Raw genomic sequence first — 20,544 nt, forward strand, 5'->3', positions numbered from 1 at the left:
CGCAATATGAGTTGATTTTTTTGAAAGATAGAAATTGAAAATACCTCAACGTGTCTTAAGGTTCAACTCACCTCTAGCAATATGAATTGATTTTTGAAAACAGAAATAAAAGTATCAAATACCACAACCTGTCATCTGGTGGAACTCAGGTGTCTTTTCCTTTGATTCAATACAGTTATCATCACCTCCTCTTGCTCTACTAGAGTACCTGTATATGTCATGCATGATGTTATCATGATATGCACCTGTTTATCTTAAATGCCTTTATACCTACATGATTATGCTATGTGCTTTAGGCATGTTTGTCGTATGTCCTTTTTCGTCATGATTTTTTTTGATGATCTGCATTCATTACTTCGGCTCTTTGACTTTCTCTTTAGGCCCTGTACCCATCCTCAAGCTTTACGAACAATCTGCGTTTCTCTGATATCACTCTTTTGCCCCTGGTTGAACTTTGTCCTTACTCTGAGACTCTTGTACTTATCAAATTCTTATCCAGGTGATGCTCAACATTTCTTTTGTTTAGAGTATGTCATTTCACTATTTCTCATGTAAATAAATGACATAATGAGATGCATGAAAATGGTCAGGTAGGGAGAAAAGGATACCTCACATTTATTTATTTCAAAGGTAGCAAACAAAGAAAGTTAACCAATATAGTAAAAAGTGTCATAAAGAGAAAAGGGATCGCATTCAACGAATACAAATGCTCTGGATATTCAACACATGAACTCTTCCACGTTCCTCAATCAAGAATCTTTTCGAGCATGGCTTCTTGCGTAGAAGATTTCGAACTTTCAGAAGTGCTTCAAATACTGTAGTCTCGCTGTTTGACCTACTGTTCGAAACGTCTTGCTCTTTAAGGTCGGTGTTTTCCTCATTAGAATGCCCTTTTGGGTTTTCATCCTAATCTTTTGTGTTAATCAAGACGCCCTTTTCGGGTTTTCACCTTGATCCCTTTTTTATTATCAAGACGCCCTTTTCGGGTTTTCACCTTGATTTCCCCTTTTTTTTGGCATAATATTTCTTCACAGCATCTGAATTCACTGGATTAGGTAACTCCTTCCCATCCATCTCAGTGAGAATCAAAGCTTCACCTGAGAATGTCTTCTTTACGACATATGGTCCTTCCCAATTTGGTGCCCATTTTCCTCGGAAGTCTTTTTGTATTGGGAGAATCTTTCTCAGCACGAGTTCTCCTTCGCGGAATTCTCTTGGCCGTACTTTCTTGTCATGGGTCGCCATTATTCTCTTCTGGTACATCTGCCCGTGACAAATTGCCTTTAGACGTTTTTCCTCGATGAGGTTTAACTGGTCATATCGAGCTTGAACCTATTCCGCTTCCTCTAGTTTCGACTCCATTAAGACTTGTAGAGAGGGGATCTCAACTTCGATAGGTAGCACAGCTTCTATTCCATAGACCAGAGAGAAAGGAGTTGCTCCCATAGATGTCCGCACAGATGTACGATATGCATACAAAGCAAATGGTAGCTTCTCGTGCCAATCTTTATATGTCTCGATCATTTTCCCAATAATCTTCTTAATATTCTTGTTGGCCGCTTCAACAGCTCCGTTCATTTTCGGGTAATAGGGCAATGAGTTATGATGCTTTATTTGAAATTGCTCACACACTTCCTTCATCATCTTATTGTTCAGATTCAAGGCGTTATCTGAAATGATTCTTTCAGGCAAACCATATCGACAAATGATTTCCTTTTTCAAAAACCTGCAAACTGCAGTCTTCGTCACATTGGCAAACGAAGCAGCTTCTATCCATTTTGTGAAGTAATCAATAACCACAAAAATGAATCGGTGACTATTAGAAGCTTTTGGGGAAATTGGCCCTATAACATCCATGCCCCACATAGAAAAAGGCTACGGAGAAGTCATGACGTGAAGGGGCGAAGGGGCTACATGAATTTTATCACCATAAATTTGACATTTGTGGCATTTTCATGTAAAACTAATGCAGTCACTTTCCATCGTCAGCCAGTAATAACTGAGTCTCATAATCTTTTTGGCCATAGTGAAACCATTGGCATGTGTCCCACAGATTCCCTCATGGACATCTTCAAGTATTTTTCTAGCTTCAACATCATCCACGTATCTCAAGAGCACTTGATCTTTTCCCCTTTTGTACAGGATGTCTTCATCAAGAACAAATCCTGCTGCCATCCTTCTGATTGTTCTTTTGTCGTTCTCATTTGCTTGCTCGGGATACCTTTGATTCTTGATGTATTCTAAGACATCATGGAACCATGGCCGTCCATCTGGCTCTTTTTCAATGCTGAAACAATGTGCAGGGACTTCATATATGCTCATTTGAAGAGGCATTATTTTTGTTTCTCTGTTTGCTTTAAACATTGAAGCCAAAGTGGCCAGGGCATCAGCCAATTGGTTTTCTTCTCGTGGGAAGTAATTAAAAGTTATGTCTTTGAATTCTTTAATCAGTCCTGCCACTAGATCACTATATTTGACTAATTTTGCATCTCTCACTTCCCAATCTCCACGGATTTGGTAAATTACCAATGCCGAATCTCCGTATACCTATAAAGTTTTGATGTTTCGTTCAATTGTTGCACGAAGTCCCATGATACAAGCCTCATATTCCGCTATGTTATTGGTACAGAAGAAGTTTAATCTGGCAGTGAATGGATAATGGTTCCCTTCTGGTGATACTAAGACTGCTCCAATCCCATGCCCCAATGCGTTCGATGCACCATCAAAGCTCATCTTCCATGACTTCTCTTTTGGTAACTCGCACTCTTTTTCTGTAATGCATATCAAGTCTTCATCAGGGAAATCAAACCTCAATGGCTCATATTCCTCCATTGTTTGAGTTGCTAAGTAGTCAGCTATTGCGCTTCCTTTTATTGACTTTTGACTCACATAGACGATGTCGTACTCCGATGGTAAGATCTGCCATCGTGCCATTCTTCCTGAAAGTGCAGGTGATTCCATCATGTACTTTATTGGGTCCAGCTTTGAAATTAGCCATGTCGTATGATACAACATATATTGCCTGAGTCTCTGAGCTACCCAAACCAGAGCGCAACAGTATTTTTTAATGGTTGAATACTTTGCCTCATATTCAGTGAACTTTTTGCTGAGGTAGAAGATCGCTTTTTCTTTCTTTCCTGACTCGTCGTGTTGCCCCAGTACACAACTCATTGAATTTTTTAACACAGTCAAATACAATATCAATGGTCTTCCCGGAGTTGGCGGTACTAGCACTGGAGGATTAGACAAATATTGTTTTATCTTATCAAAGGCCACCTAGCATTCCTCATTCCATTCTCCCGGGTTGTGTTTTCAAAGAAGCTGAAAGATTGGGTCGCATTGGTTTGTAAGTTGAGCGACAAATCGGGCGATGTAGTTTAACCTCCCTAAAAATCCTCTGACTTCCTTTTGCGTACGTGGAGGTGGTAACTCTTGAATGGCTTTTATTTTATCTAGATCAACCTCGATACCTCTTTCACTGATAATGAAGCCTAGCAACTTTCCCGAGGTAACCCCAGACGTACATTTGGCTGGATTAAGCTTTAGCTGAAACTTTCTCAGCCTTCCGAACAACTTCTTGAGGTTCACTACATGCTCTTCTTCCCCTCGGGATTTAGCAATCATATCATCGACGTAGACCTTTATTTCTTTATGCATCATGTCATGGAATAACGTCACCATGGCCCTCTAATATGTTGCCCCAGCATTCTTTAACCCAAATGGCATCACCTTGTAGTAGAATGCTCCTCACATTGTTACGAAGGTAGTTTTCTCCGTATCCTCAAGGGCCATATTGATCTGATTATACCCCGAGAATCCATCCATGAAAGAAAATAATGAATGTTTTGCTGTGTTATCCACCAACGTATCAATGTGTGGTAAGGGAAAATTATCTTTAGGACTTGCTCGATTCAGGTCACGATAATTCACTCACATTCATACTTTGCCGTCTTTCTTTGGTACCGGGACTATGTTAGCCACCCATTCTGGATATTTGGAGGCTTGTAAGAAGCTAGCCTCAAATTACTTTTTGACTTCCTCTTTTATTTTCAACAACATCTCAGGTTTCATCCGTCTTAGTTTTTGTTGAAATGGTTTGCATTCTGGCTTTAATGGAAGCTTATGGACCACTACATCTTCATCCAATCCTGGTATATCCTGATATGACCATGCGAATACATCTTTGTACTCGCGGAGCAAAACAATCAAATTATGCCTGGTGTCCCCTGAAATAGAGGACCCAATCTTCACTTCTTGCTTCCTTTCTTCAGTTCCCAAATTTATTGTTTCCACAGATTCTTGATGAGGCAAAATCTGTTTATCCTCTTGTTCCACCATTCTTAGCAAGTCAGGAGACGAGACATAGTCTTCAGCATTTTTTTCGGCTTTGAATTCTCCTAAACAAACAGCCTTCTCAAAATTAATTTCAAGACTCGTAATGGGTTTGTTCATGCCATTGATATCTGTATACATGAAAGTTGAATGGAAAAGGAAACTATAGATGAGCATCAAAGTATTGGAACCAACAGGCATGATGTGTGATATATGCAATGACAGGCTGTGAAAAGAGGGAAAAATTATGAAATTAATGAGAATGTAAAGTCTATGACAAAATGCATCTTCATTAATGTTCATTTAAACGATAAAGAGTAAATCATAAGCTCTTACAAAAGAATCCCTCTATTACTTAGGGACACACAAAAAGAGTAGTGTTAATATTGAGCATTACTCTGGATAAGATTTAGAAACTACAAGGAGCTCTACAGCAGTCCAATTGTTCAAAACAAATCCAGGAGGACAAGGGCGTATCGTTGAAACATCTTTAATTGCATCACTTCCTTTGTCAATGCATTTTTACTGACATTCTGAAGACCCCTTTCTATTAATAACAGCGTGCTTCGTGGATTATCTTGCCCGGGGTATATCATTCCTGCAGATGTAAATGTTTTTGACAAAGGAGGGTACTTTATGGGCTCCCATTCTAATTCTCGGCCTAAGGTTCTTGCAATCCTTCTTTTTTGATCTTTCTTCCATTGTTTTCTTCTTTAACGCATGTCCAACTGGAACCCCAAACCGTATCGGGCCTTGTGGTGCACTGGCCTTAGAGCCTTGATTATTCCTTGCAGATACCTTCCCAAACCTTTCCTTACTCGAGCTCCTTTTCCCACAGTCAGCTTAACTCCCATCTTGGTATTCCTTGACAGTTTTGACACTGGAATTTTGTTTCCCTCAGCGACAAAAGTGGCATTGACAAATTCAAAGGATCGGAAGGAACATTCGATTGCATCTTTGCTCACTTCTAGGTATGGTGTATCGGCAGAGATAGATGTGACAATGTCTTCTTCTCCCTCGACAGTGACCAAACAGCCATCCAAGATAAACTTCATTTTTTGATGGAGAGAGGACGGAACTGCTCCAGCGGAATGGATCCAAGGTCTTCCCAAGAGGCAATTGTATGATGGTGTAATGTCCATGACTTGAAATTCAACATCGTATATATAAGGGCCTACTTCCAGAGGGATCTCAATCTTTCCCATGACTTCACGCCTTGTCCCATCGAATGCCCTTACCGTGGAATGACAGGGCCTTAAATAGGACAAATCTATCAAAATTCTGGAAGACATGGCCAAGGGCATGACGTTGAGTGCCGACCCATTATCGATGAGCACGTTCGGTATTATGTAACCCTTGCAGCGGGTTGTCATATGCAATGCTTTTACAAAGCCTCTATCATTGAGTGGTATTTCATCATCACTAAAAAAATGAAATTATCCGTGTTTAGATTATTCACCCATCTGTTAAGCTTCTCAACGGATATATTGTTCGCCACATAAGCTTGATTCAACACCTTTAACAAGGCGTTTCGGTGTGGCTCTAAATTTAATAATAGAGATAAAATCGAGATTCGTGCTGGTTACTTATTCAATTGTTCCACCACATTTATATTCACTGTGCTTGATAAATTTCAAGAACTTCTGTGCTTTGTCCTCATCCAAAGGCTTTTTAGTTTCTTACACGGGTAGAGTTTCCTGCTCGACTTCGGCCTCATACATCACTGCCTTTCCTTTTTGATTCCAGTCACTGTTCTTCTTTATAGGCTCAATCTCTTTAGAATAACACCGCCCACTACGGGTAAAATGGCCTACCTCCCCAACATCTCCAATTGCGGTTTTGGATTTTTCACCTTCAGGTGTGACGATGTTGATATCGTATTTCTACGGTACCGCCTTGTCGTTTTTGTAAGGGAAAGGAGATGGTACTTCGATGATCATCTTTGGTTTTACTGGCTCCTTCTTCGCATCGCAATAAATTATTAACGGTTGGTCGACGCTATTTGTCAGAGGCGCATATTTCTTCTCTATCGGCCTCTTCACCTTTATTAATAATCTCAATCTCCTTATTATTCATCCGGTCTTGAAGTAACCTTTTAAATTCCTCACATGACTGAATATCGTGCCCTACAATTCTATGAAAACTGCAAAAACCTTGACCTCCTTCTCTGAGATTTCTGTCGGGGCAACAGAGCAATCCCTTCTTAACTAGTACCTCCCAGATTTTTTGCAGAGGCGTCTTTATTTTTGCAACACATCTTCTAACTTGCCATTCGTCTTCTTTCCCCACTGCGTTCACATTTCCTTCGGTATGATTAGGGAATGGGTTCCCGGCCGTACCGCAGTACCATCAAATCGCAGAATGCCCGCATCGATGAGTCTTTGAACTCTTCTTTTGAAGGCAAGGCAGTTTTCCGTAGAGTGCCCCTGGTTTCTGGCATGGTATGTACAACTAACGTTTGGATCATACCATTTCGGGTATGGAGGCTTAAGGGGTGCCATGTAATGGGGAGATATTAATTGCTTCTCCAAGAGTTTTGTGTACAGTTCCCCATACGACGAAGGAATAGGAGTAAATTGCGGTTTCTCAGGATTGGGTCCTGCTGGCCTTTGTTCGTTTCTGGGTTGGCTTTGAGCAGGTACATTGCTTTGTGGGAATGTGGCGACGGGTCTTTGGTTGTTTGTGGTGTATATGGGGTAAGAAGGAGGTGGTGCTTGGTAGTAAGGGGTTTGAGGAGGATAATAGAAATTCGGAGGTGGATAATTTCGAGGTCGGGGTTGGTTTAGATATGGGTTTGGAGTGTAACGGCTTCCAGTTCCCACCATATGGGTTTCTGGCTCTCTTTTCTTTACGGGTGCCGCCCTTCTTGAACTGTCGGAACCTTTCATCCTTCCACTCTTTATGGCATTCTCTATAAGCTCGCCAGATATTACAATATCCGCAAAGTCTTTCGTGGCACTTCCCACTAGTTTGTCATAAAATGACGCCCTTAAGGTGTTGATAAAGAGGACAGTTATCTCCGTTTTTATTAGCGAGGGTTCCACTTGGGCCGAAATGTCTCTCCACCTTTGAGCGTATTGCCTAAAGGTTTCTGCTGGTTTCTTTTCCATCATTTGTAGAGTCATTCGATTAGGCACCATATCTGATACATGCTTGTACTGCTCACAGAATGCTGATGCCAAGTCCTTCTAGGATCAGATCTTTTCCCTACTAAGCTGGTTGTACCACCGAAGAGCCGATCCGTCTAAGCTATCCTGAAAGCAGTGTATGAGTAGCTTATCTTCATTCACATAGCCGGTCATCTTCCGGCAAAACATGATGAGGTGCGCTTTTAGGCATCTTGTCCCATCGTACTTTTTAAAATTTGGTACCTTAAACTTTGGAGGCCAAACTAAATCGGGTACCAAACTGAGCTCTTTAGCGCTCAGTGCAGAGAAGACTTCAGTACCTTCTATTGCCTTGAGTCTTTCCTCTAGACTCCTATATTTCTCCTTTGCATCGTGATCATCCAATTTCAACCTGGCTATCTCTGCTGGATCGTCCAAATCTGGAATGAGTGGATCAGCAGGACTAGCCCCTCGGTTTGATACAAACACTCCTTGCCCCAAATTAGTAGGTGGTGCAGGTCGTTGCTCCAGGCCTGTAGGTTCCCATTGAGCGTACCCTCTTTGTGTTGCGTGGGCGTACGGTGGAGTAAATCCTGACGAATGGGGCAAATCCTGATTGAGGTTAACCCTTGACTATGGTTCCATAACGTCAGGGTTCATAGGTCCCTTTCCTTTTACCAGAGCTGACATCATTTTCATTATCTTGGCCATTTAGTCCCTTTGTTCGAGCGATTCTTCTCGAGATATCACCATTAAGTCCCTTGTCTCTTGCTGCGACTTGGCCAACTACTATTGTAATTCCTTTTGAATCATTTCCATCCTTTCAATCCTTTTATTGAATTCAGCCTCCATTACTCTAGCTTGTCGGCGTGTCCTATACAAATGACGTGGTTCCAGTCTTGCGATATTACAATTGCAAATTGTATGTTTTAACCTCAGCGAACGATTATGGGATATGCAATGAATGAATGAATGAATGAATGCATAAATGTCAAATGAATGTTAGTCATGAATGAACATGCAAAAATTTAGTGTTGATTTGAAGATGGCCCCTATTTAGGCATTTCATTTATCAAAAGAGTCCATTACAAAATATTTTTCCATTTTCGATTCAGCCATTACACAAACTTCCTAGCTATATCGCCATATTTCTTTACTCGTGCTAAGAATTCTGATATGTTTGATCTTCGGCTTGGAGGGAATTGGCAAATGAGAATTTCAGCTTCTTCCAATAATTGTACCACATGCATGGCTACCCCACGAATTTCATTGATCAAATAACTGAGTTGCATTTCTTTTTCTTAGAGGCCCTCTTCGTAAGCACGAATGTTTCTATCATATTGACTATTCTTTTCTTCTAAAGCCTCCAAGAGGGTATCTAGCTGTTGTTGACGATCTTGTAGTATGTCTTCTAAATCCCGTATCCTCTCTTTTAGTTCTTGATGTTTAGATCGACTAGTCATTACCTCTGCAGACACAGCTCCATATTCGGTGTTCTTCTTTCTTAGCTCCATCATAGCCCGCGCAGCCTTTTCTTCTTCTTTCTTTGCTTTCCCTTTCCAAAATTCCATCCCGCCTTTGATGTTGCTTAATTCTTCTTCCCATTCCGCTGATGACTTGCCCAACCCACTGCTCTTTATTGTGCCTCTTAACTTTTTATTTTCCAGATAGAGGTCCCTTAAGTCATTTCTTACGACTTCAGCTTCTTTTTGCACTTTCTCGGTTTTGGATCTTTCAATTTGAACTTCGATCTTCAGTTGGTAGTTTTCCTCTTGAAGAGCACTAAGGTCTCGAGACATCCTGGCCTTTTCTCGTTCAAATTCTTGCCTTACCATTTCTAGCTTAGATGGCACTTCTTCCGATAAAAGATTCTGGACGGTGTAATTTATCGACGAGACGTGCTAACTATTCACTCGTTGCTTTCTCCATATAACATAATCTTGGGTGAGAGTGTCAACATACAGAGCTAATTCCATGAGATGAATTCTCTTTCAAGACTTTGCGGTATCTCAGACCCTCTTCATATATCCCTCACCCACGAAAGCAAACTCGTACTGTGATAATCCTCCGGTGGCGGGTATGAAATGTCGTAAAGAGAATTGCCTTTGGACCATTAACGGGGCGTATCCAATTCCTCCCCATAACTCGAGTAGTGGCACCCAATCTTGATTTCCAACCTTGTATAATAGAACCGAAGGGCGGATCCACGGTGCCCTCCAGGTTACCTTTTCGGCGCGAAGGTTTTGAAAAACTGAAACCCAGTGCTGCTCGGTGACATCTTTCGGCCAATCTTTCTCAAGGTAAACTTTCAGTGGGGCGAATGTTTTTGAAAACATGTGGAAGGGTGTGCACTCCACTTTCCAGAAATAGCTTAGAATCCAGACATTAAGTAACTATGCGTATCCAATAAAACGTACTTCCCCTTTCCTCCTACAACAACTTAAGGATCTAAAAGTCTCAGCCAAGATAGTTGGGACGGGGTTGATCTCTTGTTTCAATATTTCAAAGAAATCCACTACCGCGACTTCTATATGCCTGAGAACTCTTGGGAAGACGATCAATCCGTAAATGGCCAAAGCAAACAGATCTATTCTCTTCGCAATGTCTGGATGGTTTTGAACTAAGTCTCGCAGAGAAAACCACGGAACAAACCTGACTTTATTCTTTTTCTTTATCTTTTTTTCAGCCCATATATCGGTCATTCCGGTCAACCTCACTAGCTTTTTCTTGAAGGTCATTGGCTTAGGCTCTTTCACATATATCTTGTTGAATTGTACATTGTCAACACGCAGCAAAGCAACATATTTTTCTATGGTCGGAGTCATATCTTCAAAGTGAAACATTGGTACGCTGGGTCCCAGAATCGAACCATGGCTTGAATCAACTGTTCGTCTACATTGACGGCGATCAAGTGAGCTATATCCCCGTACTTTTCGGTGAAGATGCCCCTAGTGTCTGAATCCCACTGTTTCCAAATCTGAGTCAAATCTTCGAGGTTATTCTGACGAGCATTCGAAGTTACATGTTCGGGAAGATTGAAGATATATCCTTCCATTAGAATATCCCCTTTTTCTTTCTGAATTTTCAAAGACCAATCTCGAACCATGACATTTTTCTCGGTCACTTGTGTAATTGACTCCTCTATCAGAAACCTGTTTTTGGCAACCAATCTCTAATCAACACCTTCCTAATCAAGATGCCTTTGATTCATGATGCAAAATGAAAATACAGACAAATACCTTAGTTAGTACAACAAATATGAACAGAGGAAAATTACAGAAAATCCAAATAAAAATATAAATGTCAAAGAAATAAAAGGTAAGAGGCGTTTCTCCCATCTACTTATTTTGGTGACTATTAACAGGTAGAGGTTCGGCATGGCTCTAATTAGGTGGCTTGTATGGTTTACTAAATGCAGTTTTGGTTCTAGATAGGTACTCGAATTGTTCGTATTATCGTCTACTAAGACTAGTACGGAGCCTCGGTCATTGCCCATCACAGGCTTACGAGTTCAATTCGAGGGATTACATTTACTTATGCCTAAGCGGAGGGACAAGTTAAATCACGAAGGCATAAGTCGTATGTAACCTGAAAGTATTCACTAGCCTGTGCGGAGGGACGAGTTAACTCACGAAGGCATAGCGTTTACTTTCACTTAAACGGACGAAGCCCGGGTAGAGAGCTCATGTTATGCAAAATGCAAGTGTACGGTGTGTGGGGAGAAACTCACAAACCTTTACGTTTTATTTAAAAACTAAACTACAAAAATTGAAAAAAACTTAGAGCTAAAAATCAATAAGATAAAACAAGTTAGAAGGATATTTACAACATGATGCCAATGCATGATTTTTTTTAAAAAAAAATTGAGAATCACGACTAAATATTAATTTGAACAAGGAAATTCAAAAATTTTGACAACCCGCATTTAATTCGACTCGACTCTCAAAAATGGTCCCCAGTGGAGTCGCCAGCTGTAGCGACGTAAAATTTTAGCTTGGTTGCTAATTGTGGCGATTTAGTGAAAACTTGAAAACTGAAGTTTGATTTTGAAATAAAGAGGGGAGTCGCCACTGATCTTTTTCCTAGGTGTGATCGGACACCTAATAAATCACCTCTTTTTTTTTTGAAAGGAAAATTTATTCTCGAACAAAAATGAAGGCCAAATTTGGGTCTATGTGAAAATCAGAGTAAAGTAGGGTTCGGGAGTCGATTACGCGCGAGGAAGGTATTAGCACCCTCGCGACGCCCAAAATTGGTATCTTGTAAAACACGTGTTGTCTTGATTTTCAAAAAAACAAGTTCAATGTAACATTTAGTCGTAATCCGGTTAAAACACGAGAGTAATTACTTTTTTGATTTTTTAGAAAGGTGTCCCATTTTAACTCGAGCCGACGAATTTCACCCAACATAGCGATGAAATCGATGACTTGATGTTAAATCGGTACATTGCCTTATGTATTGAAATTAATTAGAAAACGAGAACAAGATTTTCAAATAATGCAAAGCAAATTGATATGAAATAAAAATAAATACAAGATGAGCTAGAAATATATTGAAGCAGATATAAGTGTGACAATAATATATATAAAAAAACAATAAAGATATATGCGATATTAAACGTAATACTAAAATTAAACAGAAATGGAAACAATGAAGGTATATGCATAATAATGATATTAAGAATATATACGTAATAGATATATATATATATATATATATATATATATATAAATAGTAATAGTGTTAGAAATATACCATATATAATATTATAATATATACATGATGAAAAAACACTATTAAAAGGTGTATATATATATATATATAATATAAAATGCATCTACAATATGATGTTAAAATGTTTACGTAATATACACATACCATGATATTAAAAAGAATCTATTACAATATTACATAAATATATACCTATATATATATGTTAAAGATATATACATATATAAATAAACATATACTAAGATTAATAATAATAATAAGGATAATATATAAAAATACATGATATAGTATAAAAATATATAACTAATAATATTAAAAAATATGATATATACATAAACATATATTTATATATATATATATATATATATATTAGAAATGATAATAATAAAAAACTATTAATACAATACATAAATACGTACATGTATATACATATATAAATATTAAGTGAAAATCAATACTAGTACTAATAATATTATTAATAAGTATAATAATAATAGTATGTTAATAACAACAATAATATATAAAATAATAATATGGTAAAATAATAATAATGTATTAATAAGAATGATAATAATAAAATAAGATTATAATAGTAGTATTATAAAAAAATAGACATGAAAGAAATAGTAATAATAATATAAATAATAATATTGAGATACAAAAAGTTACTATAATAATTAAAAAATAAAAATAAAGTAATAAAACATCACTTATATATATATATATATATATATATATATATATATATATATATACGTATATAAAATATACACTAATACATAATAATAATAATAATAATAATAATAATAATAATAATAATAATAAAGAGTAACGAGAAAGAGGTAAAAAGGGACGAAATTGAATTGAGAAACTAAATTTTGGGGCCGATTTAAAAGAAAATAAAGAGGAAGGGACTTATTAGAACACGCATAAAACTGTGGGGGCCCAAATGGGTAATTTGCCCAAACCTCTAAAACGCACAACATCGAACGGGACAAAATTGTAAAGCGGGTCAAATTTCAGGGTCAAATTATTAAATAAATATAAACTTGATTTAAAACGCTGAAAATACGGAAGGGCCGTGCGCGCAATTATACCATTATACAAGAAAACACGCGGATCCTAGTGGGTAGGGTCGAGTCGACCCGATCCATGATGAAACGACGCCGTTCCAGACCCTTATAAAAGTTTAAAAAATTTGAAAAATTCCTCATTTTTGCATGTTGAGGGAAAAAAAGAAAGAAAGAGGCTTATTTTTTCTCTGCTAAGGCTCCAGCACCGATCCTGGGCACGGTCATCGCCCCGCAGTGGCTCCACCGCCCCTAGGTAACTTTTCTCTTCTTTTTTTTATATTTATCTTTATTTAATATATATATATATATATGTGTGTGTGTGTGTGTGTGTGTGTGTGTGTGTGTGTGTGTGTGTGTGTTGTTTCTAATGAAATATAGATGATATGTGCCAATGAATTCAAAAGAAAAAAAAAAGCAAAAGAAAAGGATAAAATAAAACGGTGAATAGACCTTTGGATCGGTCTTTGATATTTCTTGCTGCAAGTTCAGGTTTTGTTGAAGCCCTTTTCTGTTATTTTCCTCTTATATTTCGAAAAAAAAAGAAAGAAGAATCCCCCCTAAACCCTATTCTATTGTGGCTTATATAGCCTATTTTTACAAGGCTTTTTTTTCTGTACACTATTCTTCTTCTTTTAATATTGCAGGCAAACGGTGGTGGAGGCAGGTGCCACCTGCACTGTCGACGTGACTGGGGCGGTTGAGGGCAGAAAGCAAGTGGGGAGGCTGATTCGGCAGTGCTAGGTTTAGGGTTTCTTTTCTTTGATTTGGGCTTGGTTGTAGTTGGGCTAAGGGTTTTGGGTATTGTTTGGTGAGTCAGGTAGGGCTAATGGGTTTAGTATTGGGTTAAATCTGTTGGGTTTGATAGTTTTGGGTTAAAGTTTGTTTGTAATTGGGTTGTGGGTTAAAATTTGGATTTAATTGTGGGTTAATTTAGATGGGTATTTGGGCCATATTTTGAGTTTAATGTTGGGTCAAAATTGGGCCTCAATAACAAGATTTTAATTTGACATGTTTAATTTTTTAAATTAACTCGAAAAATTTCACTTGATTCGACTCGAATTTCATTTTACTCAACTCAATTCAAAAAAAAATTTAATCGAGTTAGGATGATAAAATAGGACACGCCAACTCGATTAACTCAAAATATTTTTACTTGATTCGATTGAACGCTCACCCCTAATATTAAGGATATTAGCAGTAATTTATTGGATTAACATATGAATAAAATCTTGGATTCTTTGAAGACTTTTGACGTGATAAGTTTCCTTAATTGAAGAGATCCATTTTTTGAAAAAAGTTATTCCTAGAACATCTCTATTATTTGTTTTCATATTGAAGACTTACTAGAGCTTAATTCAAGGTGATTTAAGTTCATTGATTGAAGTTTTGACAAGCCAGTATATGACTATTTTGAAAGAAGGCTTGTTTATTATTTATGTACGAGATTGAGAGAAAATATCTTATTCATTACGAGAAACTTGTGTTAATGCAAATATTTTTGTAAACAAACGATTATTTCTGTTCAGTTTGTAACTAAGCTTTCAAAATGAAATCTTAGTGGAGAGAGTGATTTAGTTAAAGTATAAAACTGAGGTTTCAACTTACTGAGTGAGAAGTTGTGTCACATCCCAAAAACCGGGTTAGTAGAAATTGGTTTAGTGAACCGAGAGAGTGGTCACGCCCTGTTTTTAAATAAATATTGTGAAATTTTGGAAAGTGAATTTATCTAGTTTAGTGGTTAAGTGTAGTGTTTGTGTGTGAGAGGTCTTGTGTTCAAATTTGTTCCCTTGAATTTTTATTAATTTTTGTTCCAACTCTTGACTTAGAACATCTAACTTATTTTTTAATTTTGAGTGTTAGTTAATAAGGATGAGTTTGCTGGTTTAGTGGTAAGACTTCAGCTTACCTAGAGATTGTATGTTCGGATATTATGCATACGGAGAGAAAATATTTTGCTATTCTCTGTTTGTGCAAGCTATGTGGTCAGAATTTGAGTTAAATTCAAATTTTGGAAATCTAATAGGATTTGGATAAATAAGCTTTTGTTTTTATTTTTTTAAAAATATTTTGCATTATCCCCCAAAATCCTCTCCCTCAACAGTCCATTCTTTCTCTCTGTTCCCCTCCATTTTCACGTTAGTTTTGTCTCCAAGGTACATGGCCGTGTGGGGGGGGCCGTGTGGTACACATGCCCATGTGGGAGACCGTGTTACTATTTCTAGATACGGTTTGCCTGAATTCACTTGTAAAGGAACACACACCTTTCGTCTGGAGTCCAATTGACGTTCCTTACGCCTGATTACGATTTGATAGACCTAAATTAGGTCCTTCAAATGACATTTATACAGAAGTTAATGATCTATTTCAAGATTTATCAAGATTATCAAAAGTTTTGGCAAGAATCGTAAAAGATTGATTAATCAAACATAAGATTAGCGTTGGATAGGAATTCTACAAAGATTCGGGATCTAAGCATCGGAACGAGATTTACTTACCTTTTATTGGTAAAGATTCGGGATCTCGCTTGTGAAATTAAAAATTTCTACTACAATTTACCAAATAATTGCTCGTATATGTTTATATTGAAAACTAATTATAAGTTAATATCTAATAAAAATACATCGAATTAATTAATAAAATTTTATCAATTTTTAATTAATACAATATAATAATTAAATTAGTCTATTAGATAACATCATGTGCATAGCACATGCCATCAAAACTACTAAATAATTTAAAAGTATTAGCATTTTGAATTTTTTCTTCTATTTGATTTAAAAAAAGTTTGATAACATTATGATAAGTGCTAAAAATGATATGTTTTAACCTCATTTTTAATGTGTTTTTGGGTGATCATTTGATGTTAATTGTGAATTTTATACTCATAATCATTTAAATTCATGTTTTAATGCTTAATAGAGCAGTTGGGAGAAAAATGAGTGAAAAACGAGCAAAAATCGGAGTGTCGGATCAAGCTATAGGAGTCACACGAGTTAAACCATTCCACACAGCCAGACCACATGGGTGTGTGGTAGTTCATGTCGATTTCGTAGAATTGCGCACCAAAGTGCAGAAAATCACGACTTTTAGATTTTCCAGGCATTCTAAGACGTATATATGACAAAAATAAGAAGATAGGAGTGAGTCGTCATAGAATATTTAAGAAAATAACTTGAAAAACACCATTGAAACCGATTTTGAAGCAGATTTCTATCAAGATTGAAGATTCTCAATTGATTTCTAAGGAAGTTATCATGAGTTTCTTTATTTCTTTTGGTTATACTAAGTCTTGGATGTTTCTTTTTCCAAGCATGAACTAATTTTCTGAATACCTAGGGGAGATGAACCCTATGATGGATTTAGTCATTTGATTTTTATTTTATGCAATAAATATTTAATTTCTTGTTCTAGATTATGTGTTTAATTCTTGGTTTGATATTTTTAGACTATTAATCCATATTTGATGTCCTTAATTCGGTGGTTGATTAACTTGTTTAAGAGTAGATCTTGTCTAGCTGAGTGGAGTTGCATGCGATCCTAGAAATAGGATGACATAAATCTACCAGATTATAGTCAAATCCAATAGGGAAATCCATAATATGAGTTAATGCTATAATAGGGGTTTTAATTAGAAAGAAATTTCAATTAATCAACCTAGAGTTAGTTGCTCTTATGCTCGAAAGAATTATTAGCATAAGTTAAGAATTTTTATGGATCAATATACTAAATAAAGAAATTGTTTAATTTAGGGATTGACTCGGGCTCAATCCTTGAATGTTCAAGCCCGAACTCAAACCGTATTTAAATAAGCCTTATTTTTTAACCGAAACCAATTTTTAAGCCTAATATTTTTACTCAAATTCTATCAAATTTCAAATCTACCTTCAGGCCTAACTCCTAGCCAAGCCTAATCTACCTTTCCCTTAAATTTTATCTTTCATATTTAATAATGATAATTAATGATTGTGGTGCATTCAATAATGGTGGTTGTGGTGTAAAGCCTATAAGATGAGGACTTTGTTGATGAATAGGAAGAAAATGTGGAGGCTTAAGATAGGGGAAGGTGGCAATAATCCCTATCTTTACAGTACCAACCATTCTTTTCTATAAGGGCAAGTTTTTTATTGTACTGCAGAAAGTTTGAAGGTAACTTTTGTTTCATTCAATTAAATAAGTTGTGTTGATAAACTTAGTTATATTTATGTTGGTTCATATGTGGTATCAGCACTATTTAGATTTACTTAACACTATCTGAAAAATAAATCGAGTTAAACCTTTAATGTTGGATTTTAAAATATTTATTTTTTCAACATATTTAATTTTTTTCAAATATTAATGAACATTTAAATTTTTTTCAAATATTAATAAGTCGGGTTAGGTTAAAACCATTTACATTTAATTTTTTTTCATGACTAAATTCATCACACCATTTCAAAATTTAAAGACCCTCAATAGGAATTATTGCTTAAAATCTGTTCCTTTGTAGTGTTGTGTAAATTTTGCAATGATGACGCCAGAAATGGTCGGTAAGAAAATGGAAGAAGAGCAATTTTATGATGCTGTCAATGTTCTTCTATCTTTACAGGTACAATATATAGAATGTCTAAGTTAAAAACAACATTAATTGCGTATGCGTGTGAAATATATAGATGTTGCTTGTATGGGTCATATATAATTTTTACTTATTAAAGTAAAAATATAAAAAATAAAAATACTATTGTAATAATATAATTTATTTGTATATAGAAAAATATTTTCATAATTTCTTTAGAGTTCATGATTGATTGACTTGTCACACCTACTCAACGAAGAGTTTATATACATATATAAACAATGAGGGTGAAATAATGTGTAACAAAATTAAAATTAGGTTGATGTAGGAAATAAAATTTTTATAGATGTTGATAGCATGGGTTCAATTCTCACCGTATTCGATATTTTTACTAATTTTATTGAAAGTATAGAAAGAAAAAAAGTACCTTCATAATAATACAATTTATTTATGGACAAACTACGTAAATGATCACTCAACTATTAGAAACTTTTTTATTAGGTCACGAATTTTAAAAAGTTACAAAATTGTCACCCGATTTATAAAAAAAATTTAACACACATACACATGTGGAATAAAATTAATTGTTAAAACAACATGTCATTAAGTTAACAACCTTGTCAGCTAACTATTTGGGTGATCATTTTGTAACTTTTTAAAGTTTGTGACATAACAAAAAGGTTTCTAATAGTTAGGTGACCATTTATGTAGCTTACCCTTTATTTATATATGAAAAGATATTTTCATAACTTCCTTAACAAAATTAGTAACCGGTTAACTTGTGACACCAAGTCAATTAAGATAAAAGTATAGACATAAAAATCTTTAAAAATATATATTGAATTTCAAGTTATTTTTATTTCTAGAATGGTTTAAATTGTCCGTATATTATAATTTTTTATTTGCCAACAAATTTTTGTATTATATGGGATTAACACTTGAATTTAATCTTTAGGATCACTATGTTCTTTCCTCAATTACCAAATGTACTCTAAAAATCTAAATAAATAAATAAACATATTGGTTTAATTATAATTTATTTTACAAATAATTGCAGAGTAAAAATGGTGGTTATACAGCTTGGAAACCAGCAGGAGGTGCATTCTGGTGGGAGGTAATATTTCAATATTTGTACTTGTCTTCGATATTATATAATTTCCTATGAATTTAATAAAGCATTTTTTTTCTCCTTAACTTATCCTTTTAGTGGTTGAATTCAATTGAGTTTCTTGAGGATCTAACCATAGAATATGAGTAAGATTCCTATGCTTTTTTATTTTATTATAAATTATTTCATTAATCATACAATGTTATGGAAAACTGGTTTATAAAGTTTATAGTAATGAGAAGGAAAAATACTTGTAAAATCCAGGCATGTAGAGTGCACTTCATCATCAATCCAGGCACTAGCTGATGCGGTCGTTGAGAGCACTAAAAATATCTTATTCCCTGTAAAATAGTAAAAATAACAGTAAAGGGGAAGTAGGGTCGAATCCTCAAGGACCGGATTGTACGAATGCTCGTTTCTTGAAATCCTGGACAATTTCTTGGCCAAGAAAACCTGCGTTCCTGAAAAATAAAAAAAATAAAATTAAGAATCTGGAAAAATAAAAACAGAATTTAAAGTGAATTGAAATTGCAAAATTAAATAAATTGCAGAAATTAAATGAGGAAAAATAAATAGAGTTGGGAAAAGAGAGTTTCTTATGTGGTGAGATTTCGGCCTCCGATTGTCTCGTTCTGCCTTGGGTTCAATCCTTGGCTTTTAAGTAACTCTTCTCAACTCAAGTAAGCCAGTTATAGTGGAAGAGGACGCCGACGACCACCAGCTCCAAAGATTAGACTTACGATTTTTAGGGAACCTGACTCTAGCCAGTAATCTATGCTAGGTCAGCGCTTCTCAATGGCGAATCCCACGCTATTTTGTCTCTTTAGCTCGCCAACCTCTGATGCAGTAAGTTAACGAACCGACTGTGCAGTCCTTTCAAAACATACAAAGCGGCCGCCTTTGCATATGCTGAAAAGCTTACTTCTTAAGGGCCATGGACGGAAGCGTCAGCCCGTAGTTCAGAGAAACAATGAATACTTGGCAAGAAGGCTAAGTACGGATTCTAGGCCTCAAGAACCCTTTTGGGGGAATATTGACAACCTTCAGCTAGATAGGTTTTAGTAGCTCATGATAATGGTGGAAAAATAAATAAATATAAAAATGGAAAAGGGAATTTTATTGAAAGAAAATATGAAGAAACAAAAGCCTAGACTTTCAGGGGGCGAGTGTTTACAGAAAAATATGAACACCCTAAATAGAGTCACTTCACCCCCTATTTATAGTGCTAGGGAGATAGTCTAATTTAACTTAATTTCTAAAAAGATAAATACGTTTAATTAAAGATAAATAAAGATAACTAAAATAAAATCCTAAAATTAAATAATCCTAATAATTATCTTAATATTAATTATCCTAATATAAATAAAATGGAGTCTTATAAAATAAAATCTCTTCTTTTTGCGTTTTTAGTCCTTGTGTCTTCCATGCTCGCACTTTTGGCACAATCTTTTTCCTGTGTCACATATCAGCCCATTATGTCTCCAAATTCGCACTTTTGTCCTTAAATTTTGCTTTTGCCTCCAAATCAATCCCTAAAAGATAAAAAAACATAAATAGCTCAAATTAGTAGGATCAAGCTCAAAATAAACACATGATTAATACATAAAAATACGTTATTCTGGAGCATTATCAAATTCCCCC

The 20,544-nt window shown here is 35.9% G+C and overlaps 2 long non-coding RNA genes across 3 annotated transcripts in view; one reads left to right on the forward strand and one right to left on the reverse strand.

The window, feature by feature from the left end:
- The window catches only part of LOC128293869 (uncharacterized), a 67,511-nt gene that overhangs the window by 18,087 nt on the left and 28,880 nt on the right, over positions 1–20,544 (reverse strand). The window lies entirely within an intron of this gene.
- LOC128293870 (uncharacterized) lies at positions 17,268–18,989 on the forward strand. The gene is made up of 2 exons (XR_008283987.1): positions 17,268–17,389; positions 18,853–18,989. It is a non-coding gene; the product is annotated as an uncharacterized LOC128293870 (long non-coding RNA).

Source organism: Gossypium arboreum, chromosome 6 (assembly GCF_025698485.1).
Source record: "Gossypium arboreum isolate Shixiya-1 chromosome 6, ASM2569848v2, whole genome shotgun sequence".
Taxonomy (NCBI): domain Eukaryota; kingdom Viridiplantae; phylum Streptophyta; class Magnoliopsida; order Malvales; family Malvaceae; genus Gossypium; species Gossypium arboreum.